General features: G+C 40.6%; 1 protein-coding gene across 1 annotated transcript in view; it reads right to left on the bottom strand.

Moving 5' to 3' along the window:
* Positions 1–20,653, bottom strand: part of tafa3a (TAFA chemokine like family member 3a) — an 86,588-nt gene extending 65,935 nt beyond the window's left edge. The window contains exon 1 of the mRNA XM_071495185.1: positions 20,135–20,653. The gene's annotated coding sequence lies outside the window, so the exon portion shown is untranslated. The remainder of the gene's footprint in view (positions 1–20,134) is intronic.
* Between the last annotated feature and the right edge of the window lie 3,779 nt (positions 20,654–24,432).

The following is a 24,432-nucleotide window of genomic DNA, read 5'->3' as shown; positions in this document are numbered from 1 at the left end:
GGAATTATCATTGTTAAACTCTATTTTCCCAGATGTGGTGTAAGCCAATCCAGTTTGGGCTCAACAACTGTCCCTGGCTGACGATGATGTTTTGTAATATACTGTTCTCTCTAGCATTCATTTTAAAGTTATTTCTAACAGTGTATTTACAGTACAATTATTCATCAATTATTTGCCAGATGTGGATACACCAGATGGTGACTCTGTGATGAGAATGACGAGGAAACCTCAGAAAGATATCACATTCAAGTGTTATTTCCCCTTTTTCTCTAAAATCTACCTTTCAACACCTCACAGTGACTCTAAAAATTGCTACTGGCGATACACCATTTATGCGTCATTGTTTGGTGGTTTATTTTTCTTGTTTCTTGGTAAAATGTAAGTGACATGACATTTGGATATTTTCAGCTACAAACAGGTTGGGTGGCAGGAAAGTTTAAATTATGTAACAATTTCAGATGTACTGTAGGTGTTAGTCACTCACAATCAAACAGCAAACGCTTTTGTCTAGATTCGACAACACTTAACACTCGAACAGACACAAAACCACTGCAGCAGCAGAGGCAGAGATGCTGTTTCCCCACCAACAGTGCCCACCGGACTATTACGCCATAATGCAGTGGTATGATGACTTTTTCTGGAATAGATATACACTTGCTCCTTTACCCTTATTATATGAAGAGATTTCACTCTGTCTGTCTCATTTTGGGTTGAAAGGATGATTAAAGGATGAACACTTTCTCCGTAAGGCCGAAACTGTAACAATTAGTCATTTAATTGATTGAGAGAAAAATATTCAACAACTATTTTGATAATTTAAGTAATTTTTTTGGCAAAAATCCCAAACATTTTGTGGTTTCACCCTCTCAATTATTATTTATTTAACATCTTTGGGTTTTAGCTTGTTGGTAAGATAAAAGAATTTAGAAGCAGTCTGTACCACTTTTTAAGTTATGTATCTATCCATAACTACAGCCTAGGACACTGTACTCTGATTATAACTATGGCGTTCATACAAAAGCACAACTAGAAGTTGATAACAAATCCAAGAGCTCTGTGTGTGTATTTTCAAAACATTGTTTGTGATGGAGAGTTGGTTGTTGTGCCTGTTTACATTGAACCACATAAACAGGGCACCTTAAAAATAATGAGAAGCTATAGATAATGAATTATTAGAAAAGAAGACAGACACCACTCTTATGTTTGTTCCCCAAATATGAAGTTACAACAAAAGGATGGTTGTCTTAGCTTAGTATAAAGATTGCCTAGCACAAATTGAAACTGGGAGTTAATTGCTGGGATTATTTCTTGGTGTTGGTATGTGTAATTTTGGAGCTTCTGACAGAGCCAGAATTACAATTCAGGTAATTGCTCTTTTACAGATAAAAATCTGTACAGAGAAATCAGCTGGGCTCCGAGCCACCAGATCCCTTGTCGGAGAGCATCGGCCTCCTCTCAGACGAGCACCAGTGAACAGTAAACACACTCAAGCAGCGACCAGAGGGCCACGTGTGGTGCCTCTCAGTGAAGACAGGTGGGAGAAGCTGGAGGAGTGATACTCAAGTGGGCGCAAAGGAAGAGAGGGAGGCTGACAGAGCAAAGTGGGAGTGAAGAATCATGGGAGGTGAGGCAGAAAATGAAGAATTAAACAGAGGCAGGGTAGAGCCGGGAAAGAGGGCAGGAATTTGTAAGGGATGTAAGAGATGAAAGAAGAGAGAGAAGGAGACAGTCTGGGTGAAAACTGTAACTTGATGTATTTTAGATACAACAGAAGAGACAAGAAGAGGGAAAGAGATGTGGATAGGGGAAAGGAAGAGGAGAGGGAGGGACAGGAGAGGGAAAAGTTGCAGTGAATGGATTGTAAGAGAAAAACAGAAATGGGTGTGTGACACAAAGATATATCATGCCAGATAGAACAAACAGTAGGAGCTCAATTATCCACATTTCCCGCTGCTTCCCTCTCCGCCTGTGATTGGACAGTGTGAATATATCACTTCTCACAGCAAACTAATTAGTGTTTGTTTGGGGCGATCATTTCAAACAAAGTTAAATTTTGCATCTTTATTACACACAAAATTCCAAGCTGTTAGTGCATTGTAAACATTTGATTAAAATTAATTGAGCAGTGGGGAGTGCTGTCAGAACACGCAGCACTACAACAAATCTGATGTTTTGGAAAGCCTGTTCACAAACTCTGTTCACGATCCCTTGGAGAGATGATGTCATTACCGGCTAATAATAACAATAATTTAGCACACTTTCTCAGCTGCTTGCACTCGGCTCTCGGCTGGATTTTTTTTTTTTTCCTTCAGTCTTCTCAAACCCTAAACAAAGAAGACGCTCACACATACACAAAAAAAACACACAAGTTATACTGAAAATGGCAGTGGAGAGATCTCATGCATCTAAGGCTGACGGGGGCCAGATCAATAAAGCTTTTGGATATTTTAAGAAAATGACTGAGGAGGCACGCAGACAGCCCAGAGCTGCGCCGCAGCTTCAGCGCTGTGTGTATTTAGAGAGCTATTCCTGAGGGGAAGGCAAAGAGCAGCAAAGCTCAAACAGAGCCACAGAGTCATTATTTTTAGTCCTGTTTGCTATGGGCTCGTTCGAAACGCCCTCTCTCCTCCCCGGGAATAAAGAGCAGCAGAGTGAGAAGAGAAATGGAACAGGCCCCGAGGAGAGCGCACACAGGCACACACATCATTATAAAATCAGATACAACCATGATTATAATCACTCAGTTTCATTTTTTACAGCTGGTCAAAGTCATTATGGTGCTAGGTGCTTGCTGGAAGAAACTACAACAGACGAGGAGCTGGAAATGTCTTCAGTGTCTCAGCGCAACTATTAGCATGGTGTACATCTGACTAAAACAAATTTCCACATCAAACTGCATTATACTTTGGCTCTTTGTGCTGGTGGACTTTTACAGGTCATTAGAGAGGAGGGAAGGTCTGACACTGTGGCACTGTGGGATTTCAGCGCAGAAAATGCTCCTTTATCATAGCTGGCCTGCTCTTCCCTGCAGGTGTGTGCTAGCGTGTGTGTTTGAAAATTTGTGTGTCTGTATTGTACACACGAGTGAATCTGAACGTTTGTGTGAGGTTGCGCGTGTGTGCACCTGTCTAGGTCTGTGTGTGTGCGTGTGTGTGCATGTCTCAGTGTCCTTGTACAGGCATGCGTGCACCACTGAAGCACCAAAGACAGGAACTCATTCTGGTAGTACTAATACAGAACAAAGCAGAGCCAGAGATGACATCTATGATCTATCACACTGCTATCACACTGCCACCTGTTTCCCAAAAAGAGGGCCATTTAAATGCCACATCTGCTCCGGTGCACCACCATCCACCAACCATAAAACACAAAAGAACACCATAATACAGCACTCGCAGAACATACGGAATATTTCCTATATATATGTGTGTGTATATATATATATATATATATATATATATATACACACATATATAGCAAGGCAAGATGTCACAATGAATCCTGACACCTATTCAAAACAGAAAAAAATGTATATAACTTCATCTTTGATTCACAGTAACCCACATGGGGCCACGTGATGCATGTGCAGCTGTCCTGTGTTCTAGAAATGGCCGAGGATAACTTCAGAGGTCATCCCTGGCTGCACACACTGAGAACCAAAAGTCCATTGGTCACAGAGCAAATGAAGTCCAACAAAATCTGACCAACTGTCTGTGTTTGGTTGGCTCACTGTGCCAACTGAACTGTACTGGTGTGTGCAAGAAACAAATGTGTTGTGCTGCTGTGCACTACCAGGAAATGATGCGAGGACATTGGTGGAGCAGCGACTAATGACCACCAGTTTCCAATTTTTTTCGTCCAATCTTACCACTGCCAAGAAGTTATGTTAGTGAAATTTTGGTCTGACTGTTATTTGCTTTTTACTTACCCAGACAGATCGAGGATTATTTCAAATAATAATTTTTACATGTAAACATGTACATTTTTGACATGCTCAACCATTTTCTCTACTGCAGTTGTTTAAATAAAAACTAAATCTGGGAAATATACATGATCAGCTGTTACAATTAAACTAGATCAGGATGCAGATATAAATCATAATTTTACAGCTTGTATTGTTAAAGGAACAGTTCAGCATTTTTTGAAAATAGGCTTATTTTCTTTTTTGCAGGGAGTTACATGAGAGGATCAATACCACTCTCATATATGTCTGTTAAATATGTAGCTGGAGCCAGTTAGCTTAGCTTAGCATAAAGACTGGAAAAAAGGGGAAAACAGTCTGCCAGGCTCCATCCAAAGTTTGACAAAAATCAACCTCCCAGCACATTGAAAGCTCACTCATGAATGTGCTACGTTGTATCTTGTTTGTTTTATCTGAGGACAGAGCCAGGCTAGATGTTTCCCACATTTTCCAATCTTTATGCTGAGCTAAGCTAAGCTAACCAGCTGCTGGCCCCAGCTTTATATTCACTGCACAGATATGAGTGTGGTGTCACACACATTGTAACACGTTGTAACTGCAGCCAATAAGGGCAAAGCTATATAGCTTAGCTGGCATTTTGAGCAGCAATAATTTCATTTTCTTCTAAAAACACCTTAACTTATTGTAGTTGAAGTTACTTTGAAAATATCAAAGTAAGCTTGGAGAGCAGAGTGGTTGTTTTAGAAATAAAAATCTGCAGAGAAATTAGCTGGACTCAAGGCTGCTAGATCGGACTGTGCAGCCTTGGTACTGACACTCACTCTCTGGGTGCTTTCTAATGAGTCGATTTTTAGTTTTCTTTGATGTTTCTTAGATGTTTTATCAACATCAAACTCAAAAATTGAGAAAATTTAGCAGCCATGTTGGCATTCTTGATATGCCTATAACTCTGTCCTCAAGATACCCAAACCAATGCCACTGTTATATAAGTAAAATTTTAACATAATATGAGTATATGTATGTATTTGGCGAATAGGATAATTGTATCCTCAGCTGCATGAAGAGTGCACGCACTGTTCCGTATGTTCATATGAAGGGAAGAAGACACTGTCCAGACATTAGCATTATTCAATGTGATGCATTCCAGAAGTTGTTTTGTGACAAACTGTATTTCAATAGTTGCAGTGCACACACTCTCTGTCACTCTGCCTCGCCTATTTGTCCTTAGTGTGGTTTTCATTTCCCAGCACAACAACCATGACGGGGGTTCCCTTTGCTCTGTGTGTAAGAGGACCGTGAGAGTGATAGTTTGACATAAGTAATGTTTACAGGAAACAAAAAGAGAGATCGTCGGGAGAACAATACCAAGCTGTGCCACGCTGAGAAGTTCAAGTTATAAAAAAAAAACAGTACAGTATATATTACACCCACAACAAAGCTACAAAGGGACTCAATGAAAAAATTGATAGATCTCTTTGCAGCAGGTCGATGGTGTCTTTGTCAGTGTCATATTCAAAGATTCAGAGTTGAGGTTCTCATTCAGATGTACAATAAAACAAAGTCAGATCACACACAGAAGACATTTGATTCTGCTTAGCTGTGCTCTAAATGTACCCACGTCAAGTGCAAAAATAAAACCTACACAGCAACACACATAAAGCCATATTATATACGAGGCATACAGGTATAGAAACACAGACAAGCAGCCAAACAAGTATCCATGCAATTGCTATATACAGACGTAGGGGTCAAAACAGCAGGTTTCTGCTCTGAGAACACCTCCTGCAGCATACTGCATCACTGCATCAGTGATGTCCTCCATATGTTGAATTTCAATGGTGAGGAAGTGTATGAGAGAGAATAAAATATGATACTAATAAAACTACTGCCAGTTTGCTCTACAATCGAGGTCTTACACAATACAAAGATAATACACCTAAAAGTAGAATATCTTTATCTTTAATGTGATGATTGCAGCAGACTTCAAAGGCCTATTTTTGCTTTTGTTTGGGTAACTCTTGGCTAATGAACAAGCCAGAGTCTGGCATTTAGCGGTATTTAAAAAATGTAATGAATTGATCATATGACCGGATACGTCAGGGTCAGAATATGCTGCATACATGTTGTAGGCTGAGAAACCTTTCATCAACTTCATTGTATCACTGATGGCAACAACTTTTGTTCTGGTCTGCCATATTTGTCTTTTTTTAATTTTTTAATTCTAAACACTCTTTTTGTTCATTTGAGATTACATGGACTTAGTATCCTATTCAAATTTAGCTTTTCTTGTTATGTATTAGTAGGAAGGTCTCTAGCACCAAGTGTTGCATTTTCCTTCCCTCTGGTGTTTGAGCTTTGTTAATTAAGCACTGTTGGGGAGAAAAGTTAGAACAGGACTGTTTCTCTGTCTGTTGTTGTTTTCTGTGTCTGCATTGTTGAAAATTGGTGCAAAATGGAAAATCTGGGAGGAAGTCCAAGCTCCTTAATTGTGAAACTCTGATAAAAAAAAAAAAAAAAAAACTTTGGAAGTTGGAAAGTTCACTTTATTACTACAATAAATTGCAGAAATATACTTTTCTTAAAGCTCCAATATCTTGATAGAACTATGATTCTCAAAATCAACACCTAGACACAAAAAGGACCTTACCTTCATGTGGAAAAACACGTGACTTTGTATTTGTTTGTGATTTAATTTTCAATATCTGTGCCAAAACAATACCTGTGTTTTGGTATAAAAACCTAAAAATATATTCTTAACATGAAGGGCTTTTTATCAGGAGGAAACTGGATGTCACACTGACTATACTTGGCCAATTATTTCTGTAAACAACCAAAAGCTTTTCTATTTTGAGGATTTTTTTATATTTATGGGGTTTTTTTAGCATTTGTTCCTGCTGATCTGGACCAGCATGTAGTGAGATCACTTTCTGACCCTGTTTGTTTAGCAAGGAAGACTGGCTGTGGTTCAGCAGCCATGGAGGAGGCTGTGTGGGCTATTTTAATGAACTCCCTACTTCAGAGTGATGAATAGGTGTGTCTGAGCTCAGTGTCTGCTCCACCCCTTCAGAGGGCTCAACTACCAGGGTGCTCATAAGCATAGCCTTGTGCTTCCCACACACATACATGAACACAAATATTCATGTATACTGATAATGAACACACAGCGCAACACATAAAAAGACCCACACAATCAATGCAGCAATGGAAAAGAGAAAAAAATAATCAAAAACTGAGATTCTTGATAAAAGCTGCAGGATGAAAGTGTGTACCAGCGTCTTCCGAACCACACGCAGCTTCAGAAGATGATAACTAAAGAGAAACAAACAACTAATGTTACTGTTGCTTAAAATAAAGACAAATAAGGATTGTGAAAGCAACTTAATATGAGTGATGGGATCCAAAATAAATACATTATTTTCTGCCAAAGTCGGAGCAGTTTTGGTTGTTTCACATCAGAAATTTATGTTGGCTGTTAAAAATAGATTAGATCAAGCATTTCCGTGCACTAATCAGAACTCATCAGTCCAGGAATTGAAATTATACCTGAAACTGAAATTACTGACAATTATGAGGTGATTTGGCTCTGTTGCCATGGTGATGCCACTTAAAATCTAATCTTTTTTAGAAACAGCAATATGGTCAATTGCAATATCCAAATCACAGAGGCTGTAATTTTTTTCTGATAAAGGACAAATGTGTCACAATATACCATAAAGGAAGCCTTGTGTTGCTACAGAGATGCCCCAGCCTATGAATCATATCCTCAAAACATAAAGGAACATGTTTGTTTGGTACAAGACAAAACAAAAATCACATCATCTTTTTTTTTTTTTTCCATTGAAAGTGAAAAGCAAAAATGACCATTCCAACTGAAATCGTGACTCATATCGCAATATCTGCCAAAATAATCCACAGTAGCACAATATCACAGTTTGGGTTGTATTTTCACTATTTGCTGTCATCAAATAAATGGGACTAACGTGGGACTTCATTAACATCCTGCTGCTTTCCCAGATCTCAGTACAATGTTATCAAAACTGATAGCAGCAATGGCCAGAGCCACAAATACAAAATTCATGTTGTAACAAACCATATTTTCCTTTCAGAATAGTAACTACCTATAATTACCTGTAAAATTCACATGGAAAATGGTTCTAACAATCGAAAAATGATTTTAGAAGCAGACCACTGGACCTTCAGCATGTGATGTTAGTGCTGTATGATGTATAGCAGGAGGCTTCCTGACAGGAAAAAGCTGAATGTATTAACCTTTATTTATCCATGGTGAACCTGACGAGCAGAGATGCTGTGATGCACATACATCAAAGTGCCTGGGGGGGAAAGCATGGCCAAGACTCATATAGACTACTATGACTGCAGTCCGATAGTTCTTCCCTTTTTTTTTTCTCAACAGATGAAAGAGACAGCTTCTGTAACATATCACAGTTCATTAGCAGTGAGCCAGAACCGTTTCATTGTCCTCCCTTTTCAGTGGAGATTTATTCTTCTCCTCACAGCAGTCAGGATGATGTTCTGTCAGATTCTTACGGATGTGTCATAGAACATGCTCTTTGGAAAGGACGTGTTCTGTGTGTAGCTTAGTCTTCTCCACCTTTGCTTCCAGCACTATGAGGGGAAATGCTTTCACAGCCTTCGATTTAATGCAAAGGTCCAAGTCCATGTCCAAGTCTGTAGTCCCAGTGGTGTCCAAGGAGCCTTCAGGGCAAGATATGCCATATCTTAATACAGAAACTCTGTCTATCAGGTTTCACACCATTAATTGTATGGAGGCTCCACAAACTGTCAAGCTACCATCTCCCTCTGTTCCCCCTCTGTCTCTCTCACTTCTTATAGACCTCATTTGCAGATAATAGGCCATACAGGGAGAATTTTAATTATCCCAAGGATTACGAGGTTTGAGTTGTTCCCAAATGCTAATACATAGATCGCAGCTGTGCATCTTTGCATAAGGAGGAGTATATTACCCTTCCATTTGGCCTCTGTTGCTGATGGCTTACAGCTGATCTTTGCACACCTCATTTGACAGGAAAATAGGAGGCTGAAAAGCTCTGCATGGGAGACCTGTGAGTGTAATGAAGTTCTGAGATCTGATTAGGGAGTAAATGCCAGAACTCACACAGTTAACAACAGAAATGAAAAATGGGATCAATCAGGGATTCATCTTGAATAACAAAGGATACTGATGAGGATGATTTTATGGTGGTGAGTCGAGCTCATAAATCAGAACCTATGGTGTTGATGAGAGCAAACGATTCTTAGAGTTTGATCGAATTCACAGTAGTTTAGTAGCAGACGGGTGAAGTTTACAACAACAGGATGATTTGGTGATTCAACCCATCAGCAAGTATAAGGAGCCTCAAACATATCATACTAAATTGTTGGCTTTTACAAAAAGAGGATAAAAAAACAGAACCGGATCTATTTTCTACAGTACAGCCTTGTTTGACACTAGATGAACTTGACCGGCATGAATACACTGTCGGTGATTCAAACACCCATAAGACCCATTACAGAGCACCGACTCCACAGGCAACACACAGAGACACAAAACTACAGTTGATGCCAAACATTCACTTCAAAACTGTTGCCAGACTGTAAAGTCTACATTTGAACCATGTGCACCGTAGAATATCTGTGCAGGGTTTAGCAAATCAATAGTATTCACAGCTTTCATTCATTACAGCTGCTTTACAGAGGTATACAGGATTTCAAATCACACACTTTCTGTATACAGTGCCACAGTAGACTTATTTTTTTTCCTCCTCTTAATTCTGTATTTTCTTCTTGGCTTGGTTAGCTGCTACTTTGTCAGCGAATGTGGGAGACAAAATAATTGCCTCTATATTTCCTGCATTGATTTCTTTCACGGTTCTAATACAGCGGTCAGGCTGGCATTCAGGCATCCATGACAGGCCCCTGTACTGCAGGCTTTGTATTTCAGGAAAAAATATACACTTAACGGTCAAGATTTCTTTTTCTTTTTTTTTCTACAGCTTGTTATCAAGGTCAAGCATTACCTATCAGAAAAAGAGATCCATTTAAGAATTCTTCAGCTGTAATTGAAGCACATACTGCAAGTGTTAAGAGGATCTACAGTAACCTTATAATTACAGACAAAAACTATTATGAATATGCAAGTGATTTTCCCACCTGAAGGTCAGTCGCAAGGCAAGAGAAGACTTTGCTCTTTATATTGGGTTTATTTGGAGAACTTATAATTCAAATGTAACTAAATTTATATGAAACATTCAGCGACTCAGTCTGTTAAAAGAAAGCTAAACTACTTATCAAACAGAACCTGTTAGAGTTAGAGCTAAACAGAGCACTTGTTGTGGGCATTCATGGCTTACCAAAAATAAGAATTCCAGTAATATGCATTTTCTGCAACTAAAATGGGAAAACTGATGAGGATTAGATGATGAAGAAGATCATAAGCTCCAACTCTGGCCAAGCCTAATTCCTCCTGCTGTCTTCTCTGAGCCGAAACAACACAAAGTCCTTTTTGTACGATTTTTCAGCTCTTAATTACTTAACTTTTCCTCTCGTTCCATGTGGTGAATATTCAGTATAACGACCCCCTTGAACCTTCCCTTCTGGTACAGACTGCTCTTTAAATTAGACAACAGCAGAGGAGGCACCCACTGCCCACATACTGAGCTGAAATGATGGAGAATACGGGGCCCGGATCCAGAGAAACTAAATGAGGACAGAACTTAAAAGACAGAAAAAAAGAGAAATGTATACTGTCCACTTACACCAGTCTTGACTCCTGCGGTCTGGCCATGAACTGAGTTTTCCTTCGAATCTAACCCCTTGTCTAACATAGTTTTTCCTCTTAGCGGGCCAGTGGGGTGAAGACACCCTTTGAACCTTTTTAGCACAAATTCATGACATCAAGCTCTCTGTGAAAACCCCATCACGCCTTCCGTGTGAGAGAGGGAAGAGACGGCAAGCTGGATCGGCAGGGAAAGCGAGCGGAGAGCGAGAGTGCATTAGACCTCTGGCGTCAACGGAGGCATCAATTAATGAGCAGCCTGGGAATGTGTCCATCCAGACACACTCTGCACCGGGGTGCTGCAGGAGGCCAGGCCAGGGCCACAGACAGCTAGGGGACATGAATAATGGAGGTCCCGGTTTTAAATGTTTAAATGAATTAGGGCCGAGGGAAGAGGTGTTAAGAGACGTGCAAGAGGGAGAAAGAGAATGGCAGCAAAAATATCTCCATTATGTCTCCAATCATGAAGCAGAAAGGTGTCGTCTGTCAGTGGCAAAACTTGCCAAGTCATGTCATTCATAGGGTAAAATAAGTGAATGCTGAGGCCAACATACAAAATGCTGGCTTTGACAAATCTATCAACAGCACTGGTTTGTTTGTACAGGCCTTATTTGGACAAAACCCAAATACAGACAGCTGTATTAAGCAGATTTAGCAGCAAAAATCAACAAAGTTTCATGAGCACTGATCAGCAGTGAGGCACCAATATTCCAGTAATGGGGGAGAGTTTTGTGAAGACAGAGGAAGATCACTGAGTATTAAAGCCAGATAACGGCATCCTATCACAATAAGACCAAGTTCAATACACAAGCAGCACAGTGGGCGCAACAAACGACAAATAAGAAGATGGCTATCCTTTCGTTCTTTCAGCTTTGCATCGTCACACTTTCAGTTTCATCACTGATTTTAAAAAAACAAAGCCAAATGGGCAGGCACCGCTTTCATCCTTTTTTGTAACATCTTTATCGGTCATTAAAATTAAATCATTTACTAATGCTTTACAGATATAGATAGATAATCTTAGAGTTACCATGTTGTGGCTGGTATTTACCCTTCCCCAGCGTGACACTTGTTCTGTCTCTTCAGCTGGATCTGCAGTTAGGAGAAAAACCTGCAGGTGTTTGTAGCTTCAGACTTGATGCGAGTGAGAAACTCTTGAGCAAATCCCAACTTACTTTCTAAAGCGCAGACTGGATGGCTCATAAGAGAGCACTAAAGTCACAACCCTTTATTAATGACTTGCTAACATTAGTAACCGCTGACTTGAGTGTTGTGAGGTTAATGGGTTTCACACATCAAATCCACAGTTTGAAATGCTGGGAGTTAATTGAAGACTTTTAGATCTGAAGCTCTTCAGGCCTTTTCCAGGAGGTAAGTGGTGAAACTGTGCACTGGAGGCAATCTCTGAGGAGCAGCTAAAAAGAAAAAGCAAACGTCATTTTGGAGGAGGATAAACACAAGCCACTGAGGTTTTTCATAACCCAGAAACTTTTTTTAAGATTATCTTTGGAGGTTTTGTAAATTTACTGGATGACGGTGGTAGAGAGTTAGAAAATGAGGGGAGAGAGGGTCTGACATACAGTGAAGGTATGTGGGTATTGTGCACTTAAGCATTATGTTACTGGGGCTCCCCAATAAATTGTTTTTGATAATAGCTTATAATTGATTCTAAACATTAGTGAATGATTTATTAACCACTGATAAAGCCACAAGCTAGAACTTTAAATCCCATTATAAAGGGTGTCTGTATTAACTATTAACTACACGGCCTCTCTGGTCTATGAAATTCACTTGTGCATCTGTTACTCACTTTTCTTTACAGACATATGGTCTGTCACTGTTTTTTTCTTGGTATTCATCTCGCTCTCATACTAAGTCTGGGAAGGAGGATTGCTCCATTTTGCCATCTTCTAAAATAAGCTACTTAGAAAATCCAGATACGAAACAGGGCTTCTGAATACACTTTGCTTTTAGTGGACACTGAAACTGTGTTGGAGACATGACGGAGACACAGCGCAACCTGAACGCTGTAGCTTTCCTTTCTGTGAGCAAATTTAAGGTACAGATGTTGAAAATATTGATTATATTATCTGGTGATGAATCCATATTGAAATCAGTTCTCTAAATGTTAGGTCTAACTTGTATAAGTGCATGACTTAATACAACACCAGTGCCATAGAGCCTATTTCAGCTCAGCAGTTACTGTTAATGTACAAAGGCGCAGTGTGTGACACTACAGCAGTTGATATTTGTACCAGCCAGTTGTCAGCAGGACACACAGAGTAAACAAAGCCCTACTGATTGGCAGTCGTTCCACTTTACAGAATCCAGTGTCAACTGCTCAAATTGGATGCAAAAACAACACACTTAGATTTCAATTTCTCCTCACAGATGAGAGCACCGTGCACAATACTTGTGATTTGTCTCCGGTACCTGAAACTGGGGAGTAAACAATGATCAAACTGACACAGTCCAAAAGAGGCTACACGCATGCTGGGTGCTCTGGGCTCGGAGACAGAACAGACAGACGAGCGTCCAAAGAGATGAGATGAGAGGTGGTGTCAGGCTCCTTCAGTGTGGGCAGCTTCCTCTGAGCTGCCAGCGCACCGCTGCTTCTCCTATCCCTTTCATTTTCTCCATCTCACCCTCTCTCGCGTCGAAGTCCAAACCCCAAGAGAAATTAGTCACCCTGCACGCTGTGGCAAGAGAGTTGTGTGTGTGTGTGTGTGTGTGTGTGTGTGTGTGTGTGCGCGCGCGCGCGCGCGCGTGTGTTCAAAAGAAAGAGAGCGAGAGTGCAAAGAAGACAAAAGAGAATAGAGAGGGAGAGGGAACAAAATTGTTTTCCATCCCAAGGCTTATAATTCTGCTTTATGTCTGAAAATTGATGCTGGTCTAAAAAAAAATCTAAGCATCAGATTTGTGCTGCAGAAACAAGAAAATCCTCATTCTACTGTACAGATACAGTGGTGGCCTCGCACAGACTTGTAAAGGATTTAAGCCAGAGCACACCATTGTGAAAATGACCTCTTTAGAACATGAAATGTCGCTGTCACTACAACCTCTGTCCACCTAATTGTCCTCCATAAAAATCCAGGGCAGCATCAATGCCATTAGCAGGTTTTCCTTTTTTTTCGATTAAGCTGTATTGACAGTATTTTGAGGGTTAAACTAGAATTATGCTTCTGCTGGGGTACACATAAAGCTTTTTAGTGACCATACGCAGACAGGAGTGTTATTGGTAAGCATAGGTGGCGTCGGCTCCCCTGTGAGGCGACAAACATACCTCCTGAACCTCAACGACACTTAGCACGGAGCTGCACGTCAAGCCAGCTGATTGGTTGATCCAATATCCTGTCAGGAGGTTTGGTCTATGTCTTTGGTCTTTCTAGCAGAGCATAAGAAAATGAACCAGAAGATCCACTTATATACAACACATACTGTAATTCCAAAAAAAATGTTTTAGTCATTGCCCATTTATGTTGATAAATTCAAGTTTGTGTCATAGATCCATCTTGTTTTTTCACACTGTCACATCGATGAAATTGAGTTTTTCCTGATTTCTTCTATGTTGTCTCTGCACCATGATTTGTTTAACGTGATTTCCTCTCATTAAACCCCCAAACTATGCCAGTATAAAAGAAACACATGCAAACATGCAAAATTACAATTTCTTTCGAAAATCTAATTTCTTCAGAGTAATCAAAGATAACATTTGTTATATGTCTGACACAATATGTCTAATATCAATTCTTGTTTTATTTTACATTGTAACACTGTGTTTAGATAGAGCAGTGGCCCCCTGGAAAAGAATCAGTCAGACCCCCTTCCATACAATCTTGGCTCAAACATGCATCAGGGTAAAAGTACACGTACATCAATTCCAAGAGCAAAGAAAAGGACTGCGCATCTCTCACAACTGTGCCTCACACAAAAAAAAAAAATCTAACTGCATGAGATTAATTAAAAGGGCATGTATTTATAGTGCCAGCACACTGTGCACATAGCTGACTGACAGAGGAGGCGTGCTTGAAAGGATGAAAGAGGAGCGTGAACTGCAGCTACCCTTGAGCTCATTCTATCATGGTAGAGAGATAACACAAGATTTCTGATTTCTGTTTCTCAGTCTCGTCTTGTACATTAGATCACAGCTCAGATGTTGGCTTTGGCACAATACATTTGATAACATGGGCACCAGCTCGTCCATTGTTGGGATCTCATGATGAAGAAACATGACCGGTCACTAAATCCTACCTGCACCCCATTGTTCGCACGATGTGGGGCAGGAGAGTAAAGGGAGGGACTGTCAAAATCATGTCGATATTGTGCAACTTTTAAATTAAAAAAAAGGCTGAACATTAGCCCTCCTCTACGAAGCAAATTGAGAAACCTTTGACAGTAATTTTATTGACTACAATTCATTTGAAGAAATTCACAATAGGAATGCCGTTCTCCTGCATTCTCAACAAAGGAATAACAAGCGTAGAAAATAACAGGCTCATTTTTTTGACCCCGTAATTGCAATTTTCTACTCAAATTGCAGTCTAATGATTACAGGCATGAGGTGGAGCTTGACAACAACACCAGAAAAGAGCAGCAGAAAAAAACATATTGCTAAGGACCCTTAGGCACCACAAGAGAGGCAGACAGAAAGAGAGCAAGAGAGAGCGAGAGAGAGAGAGAGAGAGAGAGAGAGAAAAAACCTGCCAAGAAAAATTGAGAGCTTCTTTACTCCCATAGGAACTGAGTTTAGAAGAGGGGCCTCTCAAAATCTGCAATTCCCCAACCTTTTCACTGGGCCAGTGGTTGAGGGCTTGGAGAATTTAGTTCCTCACTGCTGTGCTGGAGAAGGAGTTGATGGGAATTCAGCACAGTGCCACAACACAGAGTGAGAGCTGCCAAAACCTGACTACCTCAAGGAAAAGGAACATAGAGGGAGAGAAATTGAAGGGGGAAAAAAGAGAAAGAGAGAGAAAAAAGGGGTTTGGTAGAAAAGCCGGATGCCCGACAAAGCTGAAAACCACCTCCATGGAAGAGTGGATTCCTAAGCTCTGCTGAGGCTGTTTTCCACTCAGACCTTATTGTCCTCAGCACTTGATTTACCAGGCAGAGTCACATGACACTGTACACAGAGTACAAGACTATTTGGCCTTAGAAAAAGTTTGCTTGCCTATGTCACCCCTACACAGGAAGTAATCTGGGAATTCATCCCCTAGCTATTCGTCTATCCTTGAGGGTCGCGGGGTGCTGATGCTGATTCCAGCTGAAATTGAGCGAGAGGCGGTGTCTACCCTGGACACCAGGCAATCACAGGGCTGACTCATAGAGACAGATGACCATTCATGTTCACATTCACACCTACAGCCAATTTAAATCTGCCACCTGACCTCCATTATTTATTTCGATACATTTTGAAATTACTTTTCAAACCATGACATTGTGAATTTGAACATTAATTCACTTCCAAAGATTGCGTACATCAAGGGTTACCAACCTGGGGGTCGGGATGCTCCCAACAGATCACAACATACATCTACAGGGTCTAATGATCATCCAAAAGACGGCAAATTTAAAGAGACATATTTCCCCCCTCAAACTATATGTATTTTCTCTGGCTTTTCACTAATCTTTGCTTTATTAATCACTAAACACAAGATACATTTTACATCTGACATGAGGCCATAACTGCTCGATTCATCAAAAATTTGAAAATAAATTCATTTAATTTTGAAGAGTCACTTCGCGCCCCTTGATCATTTTGTCTTTGCTGACTAACCAGTGGTTTAACACCTCCCCTTGTTGCAGTGATGTACAGGTGTACTGCAGAGCCTGGTGACATCACTGTTGGGCGTTGTCACAGGTGAGCAGGCAGCAAAACACTGCTTTTCAGCTTGCTGTTAAGTGACTCTTTAAGCTACCTGACTGGATGTTTTTTTGTTTTTTTTTACCAAAATGTATCTTGGGAGTTGTAGTTCTTCTCACCTCATGTTTTCATGTACACAGGCTTGCACCTTTGACGTTTTCTCAAAGAACCAGTGTCGTGGCGATGATTCAGCCGACTTCAGTGGCCATAGTAGTGCTTCAGCTGTCAGTCACCTTACACTGTCTGTGTCTGTGAGACTTTCAATTCCAGAACCACAGGGGCCTGAAATACATTTTGCAACTTTATACTCTATAGAATATGATTTGGTAAAGAAATCATACAAAAACAAATATCCATCAAAAAAGGAAGGAATTTAATCCTCTATTGGAACAACGCCTTAACATGCATGACATGAGCAGAGTCACGTGAACGAGTCATAGGCGAGCCCTGCAGGATCATAGTCTGTACTCCAGTCATGTACACTGAGCGGACATAAGAAGCAACTGATATAATACAATAACGTCACTATACACACACACACACACACACACACACAGTATTAAAAGAGTAATACACGTAGTGATGGGCCCATGTACATCATTCACATAAACACTCAGGAAAACACCCACTTTTACAAACACTTCAGCTGCACACACACACACACAAACACTCTCACGCTTTCTCACACACACACACACACACTCATACACGCCCACAACCAAACATGCACACAGCAAATCAGCATGAATAAATAAGAGATGGAGTTGTGCTTCACAGCCTAATCTCTGAGGAAAAAACAGCTTGCCGCATTGGCAAGGATCAGCCCGGGCGAGTGAGTGGGACACTGCTGGTTTCCAGGAAACCAATTTGTTTGTTTATTGTCTTGGTGTTTTGTCAGTGGTTACAGTTCATTGCAGCCAGCCCATCTTGGGCATGCTTCTTTAAATGGCATCTATAAAACATGGGATGTGCTCTCCCCATATCACCCTCCTCCTCCTCCTCCTCCTCCTCCTCCTTGTACATGACGGAGCTGCACGAGTGTCACAGTGCTGCATCTCGTTCACTACGGTGGGGCTTTGAATTCCCCTCTAAACACCCGACGGATTCACCCATGCAGCTCGAGTTGGCGCTTTGAGAGGTGGAACAAACTGTGCTTTCTAAACACATTAGCCTCTGAACACTGCTGAGCAGCAAATCTTGGGGTGCTGAAATCGGGTGTAATCATGTAGATAGATGAATGACTTTTTATTGTTCCGCTAAGCCAAATCTGCAGGGCTGGTGGTGAATACAGAGTTTCTGAAATGATGCAATACCCAGCATTTTATGGTTAACTCATGGTGCTGCAGTGCTGTGTTCTCTGTGACAAGACACTGGGCTATCACATGTATATGTATCCTGCATAATCTAGCCTGCCCACACTACAGGAAATGGAAAAATGTCAGTCTTACATAGAGACATTTGGAAGGACTGCAGTCTCAACGGGCAATGACAAAAGAGCAACTACCACAGCCCTGTGCATGCATGTGTAGAACGTAGAAACTAAAGTGCATGTATTGTTTTGTATTGTGCCTGCAAACACAAGCCAGACTCTCACATTATGCCCTATTGATCTGACAGAGTGAGCAGGAAGCTGGCGGAGAACACAAATACTGCCTGGGGTGGCTCCTTAAAACTAGAGACAAGCCTCTTATCCATGGTGTTCTCTTCTTCTGGAAATCACCTGGTGGCTCATGCATATCAAGTACTCTCTCCAAGCCTCAGTCTACGATCTGCCTCCTTCGGGCTCTGCTGTTTTTGTTTGGTTTTTTTTTTTTTTTGCAATGTCTGTGTGATGGTGGCCTCGAAAGAAGAAAAAGAGAGCACACACAGAAAACTGAAAGTGCAAGCTAATCTGTCTAACCTCTGCATTCTGGATATTTTGCAGAGACGCAGTGCGATTGTTTCCACCAAAAGAGCAGAAGCAACCATTTTTGTTTCCCCCACCACCCTTATTGCCACATTGCAGGTTATGGTGGCAGGTTGTTTACAGGTAGAGACACAACTTTATTCTCAGCCTTTAGCTCTATAACAAATTCACACTTTAAGAGGGCAAAAATCTTTTCCAAGTTTGCAGTGTTACTGTCAAATACAGTGGAACTGTCACAGGGATCCCATCTCCAATAATCCCAGGGTGGCCTTTGCTCTGCCTGTCAGCAATACCAACCAATAACACTGCACAATAAAACCCTCCAGAACAACAGCGGGCTGCAGGCAGCTTCAAGGGCTACTGACGGCGATCTATAAAACAATATAATGGCTTGCCTGTCAGTGAGTGTGAAACGCAAGATCTACGCCTCCTCTGACTCTCTGAGGGGACTTCAATTAATCACAGCAGAATTGTATCACCCCGCAATAGGAGTGTAAGGTTATTACCATCCCTGTATTCCACAGGATGAAATGTGATGATAGCACTAATTGAGGGGAAGTGAAAAAAAACCCCAGCTGACCGCACAACGCTTGTCAAGGGGATGAAGGGCAGATAAAAGAACAAGGAGATAGACTGAGATAGAAAAAAAAGAGGAGAGGAAGTGGGAGGGGGAGAGTGAAAAGGGGAGGGGTTGTCGAAAGAGAAATATTCACAGAGGTGTGTAAGCATAATCATAAACATCTAAAGTGTGTGCGCGCAGAGCAGCTGACAGCAAATACAAGAGCCTGTTTTCATTAGGGACTCCATCCATGTCCTCTCAACATAATCCAACAAGATAACAGCATTGTACTTTTCTTAAGTCACAAACAAGCCGCTTATAGCCCGAGCTGCTTTCTTCTTAATTTGGAGTTGAGGGGGCTCACTCTGATGGAGGACACGGGCCACGCTGTCAGCTCAGCTCCAGTGTTTATGTTAGGGGTTACCTTCCCCAAGATACAGGCTTCTTGGTAGGCAGAAGTAAAAGATGAGGAAATTTTATGCACTTTTCTTTTTTTGGGGGGGGGGGGGTTAAAAAAATAGATAGATAGATAGATAGATAGATATCTCATGGTCACATAATAACCTCAAAACACATCACCTATCTGCCTTATACACACTTAAAGAAGACAGAAAATGAAGTTTCCTCCTGTATTTGAACACAGAGGGGAGTTCCCTCAAAGCCTTTGCGCACCCAAAATGAGTGGGTGGGTCCCTCCAGAGGGGAAATTGGATTTGTGTCTAATTTAAGCTGTCAATGCTGATTTCATGTTGCTGCACAGATCTGATGTTCTGTGAATCAAGACAATATGAAGCCTACAGCTGCACCTGAACGCCACCTTATGCCATCAGTTCCCAGTAGCCTATTGGTGTCTCATAAGTTAGTAACTATTTATCATAGGGGAAACAATCGATAGCCTAAATCGATAAGCTCAGTGTATGGATGGGGTTGGCTGCTTTGCTGTTTCCCAGTCACACGTAAGATGAAATTCACACTATGAATTGATTGCATCCTACAATTTCTACTCAAATTAGCGTTGTGAAAACTCGCACATTTTACAGTTCAATGCACAAAATATGTGACGGTAACATTTTCCAGGCATGAAAACCTACCTGTCGTTGTGCAGTCAATTAATCCCGGGAAACGTCCCTTTCATTTATTCTCCATTGTCAACCACCAAAACCAGACAGCTCTTCTTTAGAGAAATGCCATTTCCTTGTCGCTTCAAGACGCCTTCGACAACACATAACCTGAAAACACTGGTCTAATGTCAAAGCTCTCCAGACGCACAATCCCTGAGTCAAAGAAGTCTCAGTTGGGGCTGCTGGCTACTTGCAGGCGGTCGACTTAAAAGTCTATAAAAGTTGCTGGTCCTCCGGCTCTGACTCACAACTTGCCATCCGCCAGAGCGACACAGCAGCTGGACGAAACGCCGGGTCGTCACTCATAGTGTCTGGATTCAAGCATGGTGTGATTTTTTACAATCCTCCTTCCACATACTGGCTGCAATTGGGTTTTGGCAACGTCTTTGCGCAGTTAGAGATATGGATTTGAGGTGTCCGAGGGATGTGAGAGCAGGCGGATTCATCACAGTGTGTGTGTTTGTATGTGTGTGTGTGTGTGTGTGTGTGTGTGTGTAGAGGCAGGTGGTGGTGGTGGTGGTGGTGCTGCTGCTGCTGCACCGGTATTATAGCGCCATCCAGTGGAGGTTGGTGATCCTGGACTGTGGGGCCGACAGGGAGGGGGGCTGGCATTTATCTCAGCCAGCTTCAGATGATGATAACTGGGTGATGGTGCCCTTTCGAAGACAGCAAGTCACTATCTGGCGGAAAAATAACAGCTGTGGGAGAACATAAGCGTTACTGCACATTATGTCATTCACAGCATTATCTGTGGCGTTTTAAGATAATTGATAGTTTTCAAATTGTTTTTTTTTTAAAAATCAATTTCCTATACTGAGGATATTATTTTTACAACAACAAAAGAGGCCAGTTTGTGATATAATATGGTTTTAGGGAGAGTACTTTTGAGGGTCAGTCAGTATGCACACAAAAAAGATTTAGGGACTGTGTGAAAATGATTTGGGTGTTGGAAAATTATTTGGGAAAGTAAAAAAGAAAGAAATCTATCTATCTAGCTATCTATCCTTATATGATCAAACTGCCATCCACTGATTTAACTATTGTATCTTTTTTATATAATTAATCTCACAAATATAACAGAAAAAATGATAAGCAAAATAAATAAAACAAAATAAAGAAATAAAAGATCCTCCTTTGATTTGATGACTACCCTCCCATCAGCAAAAATAAAAATGACAACTGTAGACAATAGCACGTCACACACACTGTGACAAGATATTGTCTACAGTCCCTTACTCTGAAAAACTTGTGCCTTATGACATGCATTAGACTCCTGACTACTCGCCAAGGTTATGATAATACGTCTGTTTGTCTCTGACATTCAACTTCCTCTCTCCTCAAGCTTTGCTGCCCGGTCTACAAAGGCTTCCCCCCAGTAATTGCATTATCATCTCTCCATTTCTCAAGCAGACTCTTTCGTCTGTCCCCCCGCAAGGCAGGAATGGGTGGAATAATCAATACCAACCTTTGAAATAGCCTGTGGAGATCGGAGGCAAGCATTTGGATTTGGATTTGATTGATTTTGGACACCCTCAGAGAGTGTTATCATCATAAAGCCAAAGCCATCTACTACCTCACAGAGAGCTCTGTAAGCACACGCACGCACAAAACACACACATGCCAGCAGAATCAAAGGGCAGAATACACAAATCCCAGGGGACTCAATATAAAAAATGTCAGCCCATTATCACTGACCCAGCTGAGCCATAACTTTCAAAGCAGATATGTAGACCAGAGCCAGGCTTCACATCACCTCATAATTGCCTATGAATAGAGAAGCTTTTATTTTCATTCTATTTACATCATTTTATTATATGATTCCCAAAGTCATCAAGTTTCTTTCTTCTTCGCTCTCTGTCTCTCTCTTTCACACACACACACTGAGAGAGGAGATGACCTCATTAATCTTTAGTGCATTGTATAGACTTATCCTGTCATACCCCTGACACTGTGGTTTGTGACACAGCTCTGCTCATTAAATCATATGACAGGATGAGGTCAGCCATGAGGTAAGGTTTCTCAAGCTGTGCGAGAGCAGATAAAGCCAGTGGTATGAGCCGCTGTTAGAGAGCTCAACAACAAATGTACTGTAGGTGGCAGCTCAGGTGAGTCACGAGATAATCCTGGTTACTGAGCATTTGGCATCAAAATCTAATAAAAGCCTCTGGTTTTTGTCTCTTTGAGGAAGAAGCAGACATTGGCTGTCTTTGAGGCGTCATGTGATTTGGCACCTCACAGAGGGTTCCTCACTGCCTTTTGGGGTCTTGTTACTGTAGGCAGCACCTTGCATAAGTCATCATCACATGCTTGTCTGCTTGTCATCCTGTGATTACTTTCACTTCACACAGGGAACAAAAGTTGTGAGTGTGCCGTGGCCCAGCGTTGATTGCAGTAGTTCAGCTTAAAATAACACCATCCTGCAGGGAGCAGTGTGAGCCCTCTGTCTGAACCCTCACTCGCCTTCATCATTGAAGTGTGTTTGAAGACAGTGGAATGTCGACCAGAAAATTGCAAGAGTAAAAATCGGAGGCGTAATGGCTTCAGGAATGAGGCCAGCCATCAATAATGCAGAGGAAGCTGCAGTTAATGCCCCCTTTAATTCAACAGGTCTGCAGAGCCGGGACAATTTCTCTTCCTCAGCTGTAGATGTTCGATGAGAGGCAGCTACATCAGGCTTTATGGCTTTGTTTGCAGTTCCACTGCCAGGTCTTTCGCTCCAAACTCAATCCCAATAGCAGAGCCATTAATGGGTTTTCATCAGGGACCCGCCCTAATGGAGTTTCCAACTTTCAGATACCAGAGGGGAGCTGTATCCACAGAGAAAGAAATCATGTCCACTGAAAATCAGTGTATGAGCTCAGATTAGTCTGAACAGTGAGACAACTGACAGTTAATGTTACACTGCAAAACTAATCACGTAGAGCTTAAATTGTCTTAAAAGTTTTATCAAGTTTAATACAAGTGAGTACATCTTCCATCAAGGTGAGAAATTTTCAGTGATGCAAACTTTTCATGTTAAACAGAAATGGATAAGCATCCAGTTTCTTAAGTAGCAAAAAACAACCAAAACAACGATGTAAAAACCCCCATTACTGTTAAAAGTTGCAAAATGCTAAAATGTAAAAGCAATAAGCTATGTAGTGATATGTCTCCTGTGACTGTTATATTATTATATTTGACATTTTGACAATGATGATGATGATGATGATGATGATATGATTTGACGATATTTTATAGCATTTTACTTTGCAGCTGGTTGAGGTGGAGCTGTTTGATGGGGTTAGAGAGAAGACAAAACAAAGATCTGTTCCACAAATTAATGCTGATTTTCAGAGTTTTCTCTAATCTTAGCTTTTTTTTAATTGGTATATATTGGCAAATATTGGTTCATTTTATCCTTTTGTGCTTTGGACAGTTATTTAGATTTAAACCATCTGAGAAGTTTAGAGGGTACAATCACTCTTTGGTGGAACCCGCTGACCCATAGACATCTGAAATGTAAATTAAGTGCCCTCAACCAGACTCTGCTTTTTTGTAAGCCAAAAAGGTTGGGAACCACTGGTTTAATATGCAACGATGTATTGCATTTTATAAGCTCATTGTACGCTTCTTCATGAAAAATCTTAAACTACCTCAGAGCCGTGTAAGCCAGCTGTGAAATTATTCTGGTGCAGTTAAAATTACCTAAATATTTACCTCTGAAATGTAGACGTTTTATATATATATATATATATATATATATATATATATATATATATATATATATATATATATATATATATGTATATATATATATATATATATATATATATATATATATATATATATATACACATACATACATACATACATATATATATATATATATATATATATATATACATACATACATACATACATATATATATATATATATATATATATATATATATATATATATATATATATATATATATATATAAATAATTAGATTGCATTGCATTTGTGAGTTTGATGTTTGCCCCTCTTTCTCTTTATGTGTGAGCCATCACCTCACTAGAACACAGTAGATGTGAGTGTTCCTTCAATTCTACCTGATTCAAACCAAAATGTAAGACAAGATGAAAACCTTGTTGAAATGAACATTTCCATAGCGCAGTTACATTCATTTAGCTCTGTTACACAATAGAATATGAACTCCAGAGATATTATTTTTCTTTTCTCTTGTTTTCTCTCCTGATGATCTGAATATCTGATGAACTTGATGACTTCTCACCAGATATCTTCTA

The sequence above is a fragment of the Trachinotus anak genome, unplaced genomic scaffold, assembly GCF_046630095.1.
Source record: "Trachinotus anak isolate AG129_WGS33_773 ecotype Australia unplaced genomic scaffold, CSIRO_AGI_Tana_v1 ptg000013l, whole genome shotgun sequence".
Lineage (NCBI taxonomy): Eukaryota > Metazoa > Chordata > Actinopteri > Carangiformes > Carangidae > Trachinotus > Trachinotus anak.
This window is presented reverse-complemented; position numbering and strand designations above follow the sequence as displayed.